The sequence below is a fragment of the Sebastes fasciatus genome, chromosome 22 (assembly GCF_043250625.1).
Source record: "Sebastes fasciatus isolate fSebFas1 chromosome 22, fSebFas1.pri, whole genome shotgun sequence".
NCBI classification, from domain to species: Eukaryota; Metazoa; Chordata; class Actinopteri; order Perciformes; family Sebastidae; genus Sebastes; species Sebastes fasciatus.
The window spans coordinates 5848923-5866355 of record NC_133816.1 but is presented as its reverse complement, the minus strand read 5'-3'; the positions used below and the strand labels follow the sequence as shown (position 1 = coordinate 5866355).

At 42.4% G+C, this 17433-nt stretch overlaps 1 protein-coding gene and 1 long non-coding RNA gene across 6 annotated transcripts in view; one reads left to right on the top strand and one right to left on the bottom strand.

Moving 5' to 3' along the window:
- The window catches only part of ppargc1a (peroxisome proliferator-activated receptor gamma, coactivator 1 alpha), a 295998-nt gene that overhangs the window by 257847 nt on the left and 20718 nt on the right, over positions 1–17433 (bottom strand). The window lies entirely within an intron of this gene.
- LOC141760858 (uncharacterized) lies at positions 1476–3521 on the top strand. Its single transcript, XR_012592469.1, has 3 exons — positions 1476–1677; positions 3125–3248; positions 3383–3521. It is a non-coding gene; the product is annotated as an uncharacterized LOC141760858 (long non-coding RNA).

Below are 17433 nucleotides of genomic sequence, written 5' to 3'. Positions count from 1 at the left end.
TTCTAATTTTGTTCCCTTCCATCACTTTCAATTATTAAACGCCGCCTTTAAGAATGAGTTACTTTATAACTACAGAAAGACCAATAGTCCCTAAAGCTGCATGTTACATTAGCACACTGTGTGGAGAGCAAACGACTTTCATTTAGCTTTACAGCTGACTAGCTTTTATGTCCCTCTGAAAACTGTCCTCCGAGCCAAATGGTCACGTGGAAGAGAATGAGAGTGTGGGGGGGGTTAAAGATGGATGCGAGGAGGGAGTATATCAGTCCACAAGCACAATGGCTATAATTAATCATCAGCTGTGTTATTTCTTATCAGGAGATTATTTAGGGGAGGAGAGGTTGCGAGATGGGAGGGAAAAGGCTAAGGTGATAGGGAGTGTTCAACACAGGCAAAGGTGTGCATGGGAAGTGGTGGAGTTGTTGGCTGCCAGGTACAATATGGTTGCATTGCAAGGGTTGGACTTTACACCCTGCTTTCAGGAGTCTTACCCAATTGTCAAGTCAACGAAGACATCCTCAAGTCAATATTTTAGATGCGGATAAACAGAATCAGCGGGTAGGGATTGAAAAAGTAGAGGCATTTTCTTATCTTCTTTCCCTCTTGCAGCTGATTATCCAAACTAAACGACAGAAGACATTGTCAGTGCCTTCCAAAATGACCCTTCTAAATGAATCCGGAGAAGTACCGGAAGTAAACAAGCTGCAAATACTGCGATGGCGTCTCCCTACAATACGTGCGTCTTTGAATGCAAGTTGTCCTATAAGAAGTGTATAATTTTCTACTTTTACCTTTACTTTCCATCCATCTTCAACCGCTTATCCAGGATCGGGTCGCGGGGGCAACAGCTCCAGCAGGGGACCCCAAACTTCCCTTTACTTTCTATGTACCGTTATTTTGACAACGATGTCCAGGAGTTTGGGAAGAACCTGAGCAGTTCTCAGCTGCCTAACGTTAGCCTGACATGGTGAAACAGGTAACTAGAGCAACCGAATGACTACAAAGTAGTCGACATCACAAACACAACACTTAACAAAGTGTTAACTGGTGACTCTCAGCCGAATGCGTCGCGGTTGCTCGTAATGACGGCAGCTGTGTCCTTTAAAAGCCTTCAATTTTACTTTAATCAGTTTTTAATGCATACTCACCTGTTTTTAATCGACGCCAACCATTCATGTAAGTTACTTTGAGCAACCACGGACGCATTCGGCTGAAAGTCACCAGTTAATACTGCAAACGGTAGAGTCACTACGTCTTGCTGCTGCAGCAATGGTGGCGGCACTAGATGGTGGAACACACAAAGCTGTCAACTTATTCTTCTATAGAGAGCTGAAGTGAAACTGGAATCTCCAGGTTCTGTCCCAGAAGTAAGAAAACCTCATTCAAAGTCCCATTGACATATGTAATAATGCAAAGAAAACTCCAGGCTTGGAACAGAACTTTGCTCAACAGTATGTCATGTGGCTTGCGTAATATCAGGGTGGTCATTTTTAAAAATCTATCCAATTTATGGTTCAATCAGTATTTCTGTGTTTAGCAATCTTTAACCAACACCATTTACCACAAGTGCTTGACCACTGCAGGTGAAACATCATGGCTCAACAAAAGAAGTATGTCGAAGACTGTAGAACAGTAGAGAAGACAGCAAAAAAAGTTGGGGAAAAGAAGAAAGTATTGGTGAATACTATATGGACCACTTCAGAACAAGGCTGATCAGTGGAAAAAGATAAATTTCCGATGATTGAAAATGTCATGACCATATAGCGCAAACACAACACGGATCTATATGACTGACTGACTGATTGAATACTGAATACAGTTACCAATCTACTAGATCCCTGCCCTGTAAATTCACAGCTGTATGAGACATTGAATTTAATCTTTGCCTGGGCAGTATGACAAGCCTGGTAGAGAAAATGCAAGTTCATAACATATGGATAGAAGGAGATTTTGGGGATTTTATGCTTCACGAGGCCCAAAGGGGAAAAAAATAACACCAACAAAAAAAAACTATAAGATAAACTGAGAAAATAAAATCAAACACAGGGGCACATATTGAAATGGTGTGTTTAGCATTCAGTCAGCTGGTGGGGGTTGTGCCCCACCAAAAATTGAGAGAGGAAAAATTGAAGAAGCTATCCAGCTCTGTCTTGTTATCTAGAACTAAGAGCCACAACTTGATTTTAGGTACATAATGCCTCCAGGGAATGGTAGCAACTCACTTTGGGGTAAACAACCTCCCTACAACCAAGTCGTATGGCTGTTATGAGCTATAACCTTCCTGGAAAAAAATAAAACAAAACAATCTTTTACAAGTTATTTTTGCTAACAAGACTGTCATAGAGACATTTTTCATGAAATTCTTACTCCTAGCTGTTGATGAAAAAACATGTGTTGGAAATACGGTGATTATATATGATGATTGATGAAAATCGCAATATATTTATTAGACACTCTAATTTCTTTAGGCTCCTATAGTCTCAGAAGAAAATCTCATAAAAGAAATGTTTCTCTTTGCACTGAAAAAAACTCAAATCAATACAAAGCATACCTACCAAGACCCAGGGGGGCTGCTGATGAGTGCCTGTCACCTTTAACTGACCTTTAAGCAGCTTTAATTTGTTGCTTCTATCAAGAGTAGGATTTGCAACAGGATGGCATGTATCAAACGGCTAAGAGGAAGTAATGATTGCAGTGGTGTAATCCTGCAGTGGTCGCATTTAAAATCCACATAAATATAAGGATTCTCATAAGTGAAGGTAAAGAGTAATAAGGTATTTGAGATGAGGTGGATCTCTGCTGGCTCTCTTGGCTTGTCATTTCATTTCTCATAGCTCAGGATCCCGCGGTCCCGCATCAATCCCCCAGTAATGCCAGAACCTCCAAATCTTTTGGCTAGGTGGCGCTTGACTGTTTCACCATCAATATGGGATCAAGTACCCTCTCTAATGACTCTAATATCGATGCCCTGCACTTACAGAAGCACCGAGCCTCCAAAATGTCAACAGTGGCATTTTATGTGCTAATGCCATATGGGTGCAGTGGGCTGGTAAAAAGCTTTTCCTCCTGCACGCTACGCTCAAATGCTAATACCTCGGCACTCTCTGGTCTGCTTCATTTTCAGTCCCCGTTATGCTAGATTAGCGGCTGACGTCTCACAGCAAGCGGCCAGCTTGCGTTGATACAGAGGAAGTTGTTCGTGGGTGGCCGTTCTGACTCAACCTCAACAGATTGGTGTGCCGTACAAAGTGAGTACATTCAGTGCTCTGCCCGGGCCACCTTTTTTTCTGCGCGGTGGCAAGGTGAAGGGCCCTGAGTGCAACCTGTGCAACTTGTTCCACAGAAAAGAAAAATTATGTAACATACATATTTTTCCACCCAGAAATAGCAGCGTGGGCCTGGCACAGTGTCGGAGAGCCATGCATGACAGCACCCGAAGAAGTGTGACAAAACAAAAGCTGCAGGAGACATCACTCAACCTTGCTCATTTTGTTGACAAGATTTTAGACCTTTTGCCTTGATTTCCCTTAATAATAAAGAATTATATATATAAAAAAAAAAAAACAAGCACAAAGATTGTCCTCCGTTTGTCACCACAAAATCGGAAATCTTGGATGCTTTTCAGACTGCCAATCAATACAATGGACTTCCATTAAAGACTAAGCTGGACAGTAATTTTTTTTTTTTTTAACCTTACTCGACTACTTGAAGAGCAATTTTTTGACTTCAACATCACCACGTTTCTTGACCCAGTGCATCGCTCCCTATTTTGTCTTCATAGGTAGAGTGAGATTTGGTCTAATAGCTTTGCTCTTTGACAGGCCTATAGTCTCTTTGTTCCTCATCACACTCCATAACCCAACTGATGGCCATGACTCATTTTGTCACTCATCTCCCACACAAAGGCTGTCCTTCCCTTTTTTGCCCTGTCAACTGACTCGCTCTAAATCTTTCTGTAAAGATGGGAATAGCGCCCAGGCTTTCCTCCCAGAATGGATTCGAAATTAGGTAGATAACCCCCGGAGCGCTTACTCTTTCTGCCATGCCTTGCACACTTGTCACGACCTGCAGGTGTACCAACGTCTCCGCATCCTCCCTCGCTCGTCCAACCCCCCCACTCGGCCTGTGATGTGACAGGAACAGAGCATACTGGTTCTCTGCAAATTGCAGAATGTAAAAAACGCTGAGGCCCGGAGAACCGGCGGTGTTTATCTGCTCCGAGATCTGCAGATGAGCTGACTGATCTAAAGCAAGCAGGGCTCGGGGCAAAATGAGATTTCTAATCCTAAACACATTCGGAGGCAAGGCGGAACAGAAGACCAGAGCTCCCTTATTTACATAGGCTGGTATCACAAACACAAAGCGACAGGGAGGCGATCCAGGCAGGCAAAATGTCAACCTTGTTTGAGTGACCTCATTATGTAGATTAATACTGACATAACTTGCCATTTAGACAGGATCGAGTAATCCTGCAGGTTAAGATTATTTGAGTATCAATAGCTTGTAGGCCCTTTCACACATCCATTAGGCTGACCAACCCTTTAGAGGAGTGAGAATTCGTTTTGTGATGCCTGAAAGCACTGCTGAAATGTCAGTGTAGCTGTCACTGAGATTTGATCAGTTCCAGGGTAGCAGCGTGCTGACATTCAGTACTTGAGCCAAATAAATACCTCTTGCAGTTGTGGAATCAAAAGCCCTGCGTTATGTGTACAGTTCATACATTTTAGTGTGCAATTTATTCAATCATTGCTACTCAGTAATCTGCAAGACCCTCTGTTTTCCATCTTGATTAGATAACATACAATATAATTCATTCACATTCACTTTGATTGTACATCTGCCATTAAATGGTAAAGATAACGCCTACACTTGAACTCACTGTGAGTACCCAAGCGTATCCATCCACTGAGAACAATTTGGAAACATTGTCCAATTCAGATTTTAGCGCTACATTAATTACAGGAAAGAAAGAAAAAAAAAAAAGAATCTGATCTATACCAAATTAATTAGGCCTGGGTGAGTGAATGTAGTGAATGCTGGGGGAGCAACTCGGTAATCAAAGATGGTCTTAAATCATCAGTTGTTCTACCATTACCCCCACGGCAAGCCCAATGAAAGACTACTGCAAATTAAAAAATGACCATCGTTTATTGGTCGCTTAAAGCTAGCTGCCATAGCAGGAGCCCAATAGCTGTTCCATGCACACCCCCGCAACCACGCCCAGAGTAACAGCTCTGGCTTTTCTTATGACAACAAAATTACTGGGGGAATACCATAGATGTCTCTTTTAAAAAAACAGAAGATGCATGTAAAGACCCTGACTATAAATAACACCAGTGGGAAGTATTTCATTTTGTATGAAAGTATTCAAGTACAATTTAAAAGTACTACTTTCCTACGGCCTGTTGCAGCAGGTGAACGTACATTTGATCCATAGACTGTATATAAGAAGTGCACGTAGTCACCGTGACGTCTGCCATTGGTTTGTGGACTGCCGTTTTGAAGCCTTGATTTCAGCAGTTGGGCGGTCGCCATCTTGGTTTTTGGCCATCGCCATCTTTGTTTTTTTGCAACCACAAGTGACACGAGAGGGTGGAGCGGCTGAACATTGAATAAGAAATTTTTAGGCAACTAAAATGTTAACTTTCATGAACTGAAAACACACTGTGAAAGGGTTAAAGTTGTAAGACGAAAACACGGACAACTCCCAGACCGGACAACGCCGTGATAGCGATCTGTCAATCGTAAGATAGCCACGCCCTAAAGCATCCCCTGCTTTCTGGTCTATTTGACTCTAAATGAGACCATAATTTACTAAATGAACATCATGCTGTATTGAAGAAGACTTGAAACTTGCAATTGAGACCATGAACTAATGTTTACAATGTTTACTGAGGTAATTAATCAAGTGAGAAGTAGGCTCATTTTCTCATAGACTTCTTTACAATCAGACTTCTTTTTGCAACCAGAGGAGTCGCCCCCTGCTGGCTGTTAGAAAGAATGCAAGTTTAAGGCACTTCAGCACTAGCTTCACTTTTCAGACCCGGAGGTTGCCCACTGGTTGTAATCTAAATACAGCATGTCGATCCAATTGAAAAATTATTGCACCTAAAACGGGAGAGAACTAGTGTTGGAAATTAAGTGACATTCAATAAACTTTTACTCAAAAGAGAACTTAAATGTAGGCTAATGTTTCTGAACCTACTAACTTATGATACAATGCTTTTTATCGGTATAACATTAATTAATTCAACCGCTTTGGCTGTCAATTGACAGGTTTTACTGAGGTGAGAACGGCTGTATCACACATGAATATGGATCATAAATAATAAAATCATCACGTTTCTGTTAAAGGGCAACCAAGTGCAACTTCCATCTCAACTTAATGCAACATTAAATCACACTTGTCAAATTCCAGTCACATTAACTATATAGCACAATACATGATTGTTAAGGTATGTAATGTAATCCTTGGTTAAATAAAAGAAACAATTTTCCCCCCGGCTCTTCTAGCATTGGTCCCTACAATTCTCCGCCATGGCAACGGCTAGTAAAGTGACTTACACATGCTCCCCCGAACAGTTTTTTCTTGACTCTAGATTGTAACCCAATAAAGTTATCGCTTCACTCGCACACCATGATTGAACTAAGCTTCATTTGAATTTCCACATAGCTGATTTAAGAGGCTGCTGGAATATTTCTGGTTTGGACTGGTTCACACTTAAAGAAATCTTTCCCATACTTTTATCGGATAGACTTTGCCGATGAAGATTTACTTGCAAAAACATTAAGCTTATGATGTATTGCTGTTTTTTTTCTAGGTACATTGGCAAAACGGCGAGCTTTACATAAAAGAACATATGCAGTTGGCCGTTTTAAACGAACCACCTGATGTTTAAGGAAACAGCTGACTCGACCTCATGACCAGCAAAAGCACAGCCACTTTTCATTTACATGGAGGGGAGTCAGCTGGCACCATTTCCACACCATAAGACCTTGGCACGGGCTACAGGAGCTTCACGCACTCGCTGGAGCTGGCATCGGTTTCCCCCCTCTACAGCGACGTAAAGGTCCAGCCGTGACGCAAGGCAGGAGTATTTTGGGATGAAGTGCGTGGGTTCCCAGAGAGTGACTGGAGATAATTTTAACTGGATGAACACGATTCCTTCCTATTCCAGCATTCCAGTGGAGAAGTTATTTTGGGGTGATGCTTTACGAGGCACCAGGCACAGCGGAAAGAAATACCACACAGTTGGAAGAAACAGGAAATGAAACATCTGACACGGTATGAGGTCCTGCAGCCAGGGATAGGTGCTAAAGTGTGTGTATCCTACATAGAGTTATAGTCGAGCTTTTGGCTGGAGAAAAAGTCCAATTTTGTGGGTGTAATATTGTTTCCTGCTTCTAAAAACACAACTTCTGACACGTCAAAGTCTTCCAAAGCAATCTGATAGTGTGATTACATTACACATCTCCTATAATAAGAAGGGACTACTGTGCATATCTGATTTATTTATACTGAGGAATTAGATTATACCTGTGTTTTTGCATTTTCTGCATGCTGTGATAAATAACAGGGTTAAAGAATCAAAGCAGAAAATAGCAGATTCTGTTGGCTCAGGAACACGCCGCACATTGCAAATATAGATGGACACTTTTTTTTCACTCTCTAATTCATATCTTCTTCTGCACAGAGAGACTCATTACATTATCAACACCTTCCTGGGCGTATTGCCACGTCCTAGATTTACACAGTACACCTTGCACACTTCGCTCATGTACCCAGAGCAAAGAAAAAAAAAAAAAAAGAATAATGCAATCATTCCTATAAAAAGGAGCAAAAAGAGTTTTGTCTGTGGTTCACGCAAGCTACCAGTTTCCGGGTTTCCTGTTGCAACGCTTTGTGCGGACATAGCATTTTCTCTGTTCCTGGGTTTCGTGTAAAGCGATCCTGGCACACCACTGTTCCGGACCGTCTCGAGTGATCCATTACTCAGCCATGCCAACTGCACCCTTTTTAGTCTTCCAGCTTTGGCAGCTTGTAGAACAGGCACACGATCAGAAATTTCATCCCGGGTGCTTCTTGCAGCGCATGTTTCTATTGCAAATCAGTGATTTTTCTTCTTTCCGAGTGCATAAAAATGCCCCTTAAATCCCACAGACCTACTCGTAAGTCTCCATCTGAGTATTAAAGCATTTTGGGGTTCCCATTCAAGGCTGCAACAGCGACCATCACTCATAATAACTTGCAAGCAAAAACAGGTGATTTCATGTGAAATTCATTCTAATTTATTTGGCCCCGGGCTTTGTAGAACTAAGCCAATGGAGAGTCAGATTGTATTCAGACAAGGACAAATGGACACACGGCAATCATTAAAGCTCGCGCAATAATTAGCTTCCGTGAGGCCCAAGAAAAGTTGACGGTTGAGTAGTTGACGCATTAAAGTTGTAAGGAGGAAGAAAAAGAGAGACGGTGCAGGCCAGGTGTGAAGCATGACACAGCTGCGTGTAGTCTCCAGCCTGTGACATGTTCAGGGATTAGTGGAAAGGTGACATGAGGTGAGGAGTGTTTGGGTGAGGTTGTAGAAATGGTTGCAGTAAGGCTAACCTGGCTTACTTTTTCCTCAGTGTGTGTATGTGTGTGAGAATGTGTGAGTGCGGTAAGGCCCGGTGCTCCACGGCTCGTTCTCCTAATCGTGCGGAAACTCAGACTACTTACAGGAGCAATGAGGGAGGTAATGAGAAAGTAATTTTTACTAATTTCAGCTAGCTCCGCTTCCATTCTGTATGACTGTGTGTGCCGTCTGCATCATTACGGGCAACATCTGCAACGACTCGCCATGCGTGCGTTGCCGAGAAGGCGGGGGGAGCGCGAAGAAAGGAAGGGGGGAGGGAAGTACATGAGAAAGACTACAAGCTGCTGACTGAGTTTTGATATGTGCTTGAAGAAAAAAAACAAAGGATGCCAATGCTCCGTGCTCATACTGCCTCCTGTTGTCGGGATTCTAACTCATCAAGGTGGTTGCGGTCTGAGACAATGAAACCCTCTGCCGAGATTTTTTTTTTTCCTACCAACAAGTCTGTCGCCAAGCAGCTGCCGCTAATCTCTGTTAGCAGAGCGCCACTAAACAGCTGACTACAGCCTTTAATCTGGTCCCACCACAATCATTACCTCTGGAGCCAGGAGGGGGGTGCCTAACACAATTGCAGAAGAGTAAACAAATGAAACCAGATTTGTGTCCATTCGTCTGTCATTCCTCTGGCTTTCATGTAATCTCATTTGAATATTTGTTAAGGAGCCAAAGTCGCTATCGTTTCATCAGGCTGTCTCATGCGTGCTCTGCGGCTCGGGGCCTGTGTTTGCCCAGTCTGTCTGATTGGCGATCTTTTTGCTAGCTTTGAAAAAAATGCTAATTTAGTTTTATTCCACCTTTGACCTCCAGGAGATCCATGCTGGATGCACGCACACTCTTTCTACAACGTAGTTCGACCTCTTCAAGCCACCTGTGGGCCCTGTAGCTCCCATAGCGGGCGCCCCCGGCTCGACATAGACTTTATCATTTCCACGTCATGCTTGCCCGTCAAACTAACACGCCGAGGCGGCCACTTCGGATGACAAACATCGGCACAAATTTGTCTTTGTGAAAGACGTCTCCGCATGTCACCACCAGACAAGCACGTCATATAGCAATGCTCCCGCGGCGAAGGCATTTCTCTCTCTTCTTGGATCACACGTCTCTGGCTCGGTCCCAGTGCTTATATGAAAGTCTTGTGATTTGACTCCTCCGCCATGAGCACATGAGGGAACAGGTGCCCGTGAAATTAAAGTCAGGGGGAAGGTTTTCAGAAGTGTGGAAGTAAATGCAGAGAGGCCCCGGCGCTGCACACTGCAGATTACCTCCATATGGCATGAGGGCCGCTGGAGAGCTGAGGCAGCCCCCTGTGTGGAGCCCACAGGGAATACGTTACCAGCAACTTGACAATGACATCTTGGACATTTTGTTCTTTGCTCCTCTGAGGGGGGGGAAAAACTGGACTTGTTTGGTGATCACAGGGGTTTTGATGCTTGCTGTGTTATCAGAAGATGTCGTGCTTTGCCATTATTTTGCCCCTGCGCTTATTATAGATTCCATTAAGATGGCAGTTAAATTGGATGTCCCCATCAGCTCTGGAGCATGTTGTTTGTTTTAGAGAACGGGATGCTGAGTCACAGAAGCATTATTAAGTCTTTCAGAAGATAACAGATGAATTAAAGTGACAAAGCGAGCAAGAGGCTGCTGTCTTTTTTTTTTTTTCCCGACCGGCTTTATTAAGAAAATGAGAAATCAAAACACTGTTAAGCTACAATCCATATTTAAGATAAATTAAGTGTTATTCAAATGGGTTTTAGTTTAGTGGAAATGTCTCAAAGCTCGCAACATCAATGACTTGAATATGTGATGTCAAGTTACACAGCAGGGCGACGCCATTGATAACGGGCAGGAGACTGACGATGTAGACACTGATGGTACTTGAGTGATTGGTGATGCGAGCACATTACGTTTGTCACACTAAAAGCTGAAATCAGTCCTCAAATGAAGTCAATAAAGAAGGTAAAGAATGTATTGCTTGGAAACTTCATAGATAAGTTTAGATAACTTACAGTTATAGTTTGATTAATCGCACATTTTCTGTTCAAAATGGACCTTAAAGGGAGATTTGACAAGTATTTAATACTCTTATCAACATGGGAGTGAGCAAATATGCTGCTTTATGCAAATTTATGAATATATTTATTATTGGAAATCAATTAACAACACAAAACAATGACAAATATTGTCCAGAAACCCTCACAGGTTCTGCATTTAGCAGAAAAAATATGCTCAAATCATAACATGGCAAACTGCAGCCCAACAGGCAACAACAGCTGTCAGTGTGTCAGTGTGCTGACTTGACTATGACTTGCCCCAAACTGCATGTGATTATCATAAAGTGGGCATGTCTGTAAAGGGGAGACTTGTGGCTAACCATGGAACCCATTTTCAGGTCAAGGGACCCCTTTGAAAATGTCCATGTCAGCTTTTCCTCGCCAAAATTTAGCATAAGTTTAGAGAGTTTAGGTTTTTTCTAGTTCCATATGATGCCAGTATCTTCACTCTAGCTTCAACACTGAGCCCACTACAACCTAAAAATCGCAAGTTGCGCTAATGCGTTAAAGAAATTAGTGGCATTAAATCGAATTTGCATTAACGCATTATTATGGCATTAACTTTGACAGCAACAGTTTTAAGTTATAAACAATTATATTAACAATGGTTCAAATAACTACTTTAATGTGAAAGCAGTCACTCATAGTGACACCCACAGAGAATTATCCCCCAATTTTGCAGTTCTCTTTACTTCTACAGAGTTTTTCAGTGTCTTTAGCTCATTGTTTAAGTTTTATGGAACTTTATTGTCTTGGCAGGCAGCAGCAAAAAGCTCTGATAAACCTACTGTACACTACCTGCTCAGCACCAAACGGCAGACAGACTATGCTAGTGACGAGCCTGTGAACATAGTGGAGCATCTAGCAGCTGAAGAAAAAGTCCATCAGGAGTTGGTGAAGACAGATCTAAAAGGAGAGCGAATGTTTGACTTAAACTTATAATCAGGTGGACACAAACACATCTCCAAATGAATGTTAATGTTGGTCTGTGTCTGCTGGATGTGTAAATAGGTAACTGTTTGCTAACATGTTCGCTATATGAACTTTATATGGTTAAAATGGTTTACAGTTTGTTGTTAAAATGTGGCCAAAAAACAAAATCAGTAAATGCAGTGTTATGTTTAGTTGTGATTCCCAGAATGACTAACTCCCAGTTACTACTATATTAACTTTTTATTGCTCACTTTACCAAATTTGTGTTTTTCTAATACTCTTTTCCCCATGTTGTTTTTTTACTCATTTAAAAACTGAATGCATACTTGTGATCTGTTATCCGTTTGGAAAAATCAATGAATAAAGATTAAAAAAAATTTAAAAAGTCAGTTGTGGTAGTCTGGCTAGGACTTGTTGATCTTGACACATAAAATACACAGATATGAATTAACCTCTGCGGACAAAATACATCTCATTTTGATACACAATCAAAAATACAATTTGAAAATGAAAATAAAGAGTGAAAGAGTAATAGTTGTGCTGTTGTTTATCTCCCAATTCCATGAGCTAATGTTCCCAATAGTAGGTTTTCAAAGATGCAGCACGTACAGGATCTATTTATGTATCGGCTGCTAATAGCAATATTAATGTGTGCATTCCCAAACAACACAAAATATATTTATTTACCATTTAAAAATCATGTAAATGCAGTTATCGAAATCTCACCAAAGCTTCAAAAATCCAGTTTAAAACGGTGGTTACTTGTAAGAAAGCAAGTAACATAGTCTACTAATGGCTATATGCAGACAAAGACAGTCTCACACACATGCACAGCCCACAAGCTGATGTCCTATTACCTATGATGAATAGAAGATATAATAAAAGGCACTTCCAGTTATTTCATATTTGATAAATTGATACCAAACTGCACAATCCTCAAAGGTGACAGTGTAGCAAAAACTCTCTTATGTATGTTCAATGTACAGGATCTTTCTTCCCATGAAGCCCAACAACTTCTCCAAGCACACAGTAATGTAGTGGAACTCCCATGCAACCAATCTGGTTTTTCCACAGCAGTCACTTCGGGCTTTTAAGACATTTTCCTTGCATGGCTGAGGAAGGAGCACATTGTAAATGAAAGATTAGTGCGATTGTGTTACATTATTGTGAGGTTCCCCTCTCAGCAAAGGCTGATTTGTGAGCCCGTTCAGCGATGTTTCCGGCACACTCCCTTTGTAATAGATTCACTGGGCCTTGAATTGTTGTGCAGTAGAGGCAGTTCAATTAATACAGCACCACCATAAAATAACTATTGAAATGACAAACGGGTAAATGAATAAGCATTTGCCTCTGCAGGCGTGGGGAAGGATGTGTGTCTGCGGAAATTTATGCCGGCAAATCAAGCGCTTTTGGGGACGATAATGCAGTCAACTAAATATATCCTGCTGTCGCACACAAGAAGGGGCAGGTAAAAGATGGACCCGTTATCTCTCACACCATCGACTGATGATGGCTCATTTGAATATTTACAGCTGCATCTTAGGTAGGTCGAATGATCTCCTATCATTAGGCCACGGCCCTTCAGCGCAGCATAAAGATGCATCAAAGATGGCAGTAAATGCAAGGGGGAAAAAAAGAAGTTGGCGTACATTGTGCCCACTATCTCACACACAGTGAGGAAAATCAAAGGCCTCAAGGTGCCAGATGCACCAAGTTGGCCGTGTGGTGGGATAGAGAACGCCCTCACGCTGTTGTCAATATTAATTTCCAGCAGCATTGACAAAAGCTGCCAGGATAAATATGCATGAGGGCTGAAGGAGGGAGAGTAAGAACTCCTGGTTTTAGTCAACGAGCCCACAGTGTTCACTGCATGCTGATTAAACACTCAAGTGCAGGATGACTAAGTCATGTCTGACAACTGCGGGGTGAATTTTTAATTTACACTTTGCCACATCCAGGAGGATGTCTCGTATTAGTCACTCATGGCTGCTGTTTTTACTCACTGCAATTGGACTAAGATGTTTTTTGGACTATCCAAAGCTGGTTATTTTTGGTGTTGCATGTCACCGCTGACTCTAAGTATATTTGGTTGTGGTTGTCTTCTGACATTGACTTAATTTCGACTTAATGGCCGTCATGTGCAGGGATGGGGAAATGCTCAGAAAAGACGAGGTGCAAATTCAAAAGGGAAATGATCTGGTTCAAGGTGAGTTAATCCTTGGCATCGGTTGTCGAGAATTAGATCAAATCGCGTGCACGTTTTCCCTTTCAGCGTTGGCTCGCAGGAAAATGGATGGTGTCCAGAGTGTAGTTCACATGGGTTTCAATTAGCAGTGTCTAAATGAATTAAGAGGTTTAAAGCCATTGCTGTTCTAGTGGTGGTATTAACCTGGTGCTTCTCATTAGCCACCCCTGGCTGATAAAGAGAGTAAAGGGAGCGGCGGTGCAGACAGACACCTCTTGCTGACAACGGGTGACAGAGTGGATCACACTGCCTCATGAATAGTAATGGCCGCCAACATGTCCCGCTCTCCCCCGTGTGAGGAGTGACGGATTCTTGTGTCAACAGGGCCCATGGCTAGGGAAAAAGGACTGACAACTGACTGAGACATTCTGGAGGGAGGAAGAATGGAGAGGAGAGAGAGAGAAAAATCCAGTCTTGACATGAAGGCTGCGTCATAAGATTGTTTGTCTGTCAGAGCTGCCTTCATTGCCTGCCTGAGAGTGAGTAAATAAACACTGTTTGCAGGGGAAAGGAAGTGAGACTGGATTGTTACCCAGTGCCCTTTGGGGTGCGCGGAGAGGCGCTGGCGCGTCTCAATAAATCAGACTGAGCAGCCACTCTTAATGCACTCCCCAAACTATCGATAAGCGAAAGGAGAGGCTGCTTTTCTGAGGAGTGATGTCACTGATAACCCGGCGGGCGCACACTCTTCCTGACTGACTGGGTCTTGGCCAATCAATAGCAGCACAATGCCACGCTTGGCAAATGCACAGGTGAGCGGAATGTCAAATGAGCAACAAGAGGCGGAGCCGAGCAAAGGCCGAGTTTCTAATGGAGCCAGAAGTGGCGGCGCGAGCGGTGATGTCCAGTGCTTTAGGCAGGAACCACTAAAAGCTCTTGTGAGCGGAGCGGTTGTACATCACACTTCAGGTATACAGCATTGAAACGGAGACGGGATGGAATTGCACCTCTGCTCCCAATTGTCCGGGTGGAGCTTTTTTTTTTTGATCAAAATCTGTTGTTTTTTGTCATTTCCCACCAGGGGGTGGAGCAGGGAGCTGTTGACTGAAATCTGAGCACAGCTGGGTCTATAAATTGTTCATTTGTTCCCTGTGAACTCCCCTGGCCCTGGACAGAGTTTAGACCTAGTTGGTACAAAAGAAGGTTATAGGTTGTGCAGGCAGTCACTAATCGAATCTGTCCATAGAGGCCAATTACGGAAAAATCATGTGCAACATGTCTTCTTGGGCCTTTTAACACAGCAGAGCATGACTCGTTTTATAGCCGCTCAATCCACAGTCCTTCATCCTATTTCAAACTATTCTACTTTCCAAACTGCTGTCATGTGTATTTCACATACCCAAGACAAAACTACCTTCATGGACCTGGCTTTTAACTCACTCCCAAATACTCACATTCACATTTAGCAGGTTGCATATTCTCCACAAGGGGGAGCTGTTTAGTCTTTGCAGCACAAGTTTAGAGCTGTCACCTCCTACAGGCAGACAAAAACAAGACAGTGACACCTGCTGCATACTGCGGGTAATGACTATTAAAGCTTTTTGTTTTAGAGCGTAATAGCTGTCCTAGCGTGGTTCCATACCTCTGAATCGCCAAGCATATCTCAGATTTGTTCAGCAATTGAACTACGTCGGCGGTTGTGCACATTGACAGCTGTTTCCCCGGTTAGAGAAACAATGGACCTGTTGGAGCTTAGTAGGCAGCATTGCCATCAGACAGCCCTTTCTGACGAGGAACTGAAGCCATTATATCGCTGTCTTCGTGGACACCAGACTCCATTCACAAAAACAGTAATTTTACCTCGCAGAACACAGGAGTTGCTGGTCTACCGCTGCAACGATCGGTTAGTTTGTTTGTGTTATTGTGTGACTTTCTGATCCAAACTAAGATAGCGTCCACACAGCAGTACATTACTTAGCTTCCGCGCCGGTACTCCTGACTGCTTCTCCAAACCAATATCCATAGAAGGGCTTGGGAAAATAGCATTTTGATGCTAAAACATACATATTTCGACCAAAATTTGAATGTTCAGATTTGAATACATAAAGAACAACACTGGGAAGCTACAGAATAAAATAAAAACCTAAAAAAAAAAAAAAAATAATGAACGCCACCCTTTAAGTTACATTGTTACCATAGACTGTATACTGTATATACTGTATATGTCACCCATTGGTTTGTGGACTAGTGTTTTGAAGAATCGAGTTTGGCATTTTGTCCGTCGCCATCTTTTTGGCTTTTGCCATGTTGCTTTTTTGCAACCAGAAGTGACACGAGAGGGTGGAGCAAAGCATAACCGAACGCTGAATAAGACGTTTTCAGACGACCAACAAGGTTTTAATCAACTTTCATGAAGTGAAAACACACTGTGAAAGTTCTAAGACGAAAACACGGACAACTCACAGACCGGACAACACCGTGGTAGCAATCACAAGGTAGCCATGCCCAAAAGCATACCCTGCTTTATGGTCTATTTGACTCTAAATGGGACCATAATTGTTAAAAATGTTAACTTTCATGAACTGAAAACACACTGTGAAAGTTCTAAGACGAAAACACGGACAACTCCTAGACTGGACAATGCCATGATAGCCACCTGTCAATCACAAGGTAGCCACGCCCTAAAGCATCCCCTGCTTTATGATCTATTGTACTCTAAATGGGACCATAATTTACTAAATGAACATCATGCTGTATTGAAGAAGACTTGAAACTAGCAATTGAGACCATAAACTCATGTTTGCAATGTTTACTGAGGTAATAAATCAAGTGAGAAGTAGCCTCATTTTCTCATAGACTTCTATACAAACAGACTTCTTTTTGCAACCAGAGGAGTCGCCCCCTGCTGGCTATTAGAAAGAATGCTAGTTTAAGGCACTTCCGCATTGGCTTCACTTTTCAGACCCGAGGTTACCCACTGAAAAAAATTACGAAGAAAAAATGAAGTTAGTCTACTGACGAATTAAGTTACACTGTTACATGGTATTTGTCACAAATTTCCCAGAATTTTCATTATTTGTCAATATTCCACAATGCAAAGGACAATTTGCGGACCTTGCTGGGGCAACCTTGGTCCAGGGCTCAACATGGTATGCCATATACCACGTTGACTGATATGTCACATCTTGCTATGACTGCCAGGGATGTCGCATCCAAAAAGATCTCTTTTGTGAAAGAAACCACCGTCGTTAATATTGGATCTCCCTCCCTCTAGATTTTTCTTATCACACACAAAATGTGCAGCAAGGCTGACATGTCATGGTGCCGTTTCTCAGACAGCCCTCAAATGGAACGTTTTTTTTGTCCTGATCAAACTGAAATGAACTATATTTTCAGGCTATTTGTTGTCACAAATTCAACCATTCTTCACATGGGTGTGATATGTGCCTTGTGCCAGCTGTCAAAGGCTTACTGGTGGCAGAATGTTTTCATGTCTTAAATGAATGATAAAGTGCACTGCAACAGCTCCAAACTTGTTCTATTTGGTAAATAAAACGGTTTCACTGGTTAAAGAACTGTGGCCATTGAGCAATGCTCTTATATAAAGCTTGTGACAAACTGCACTGAC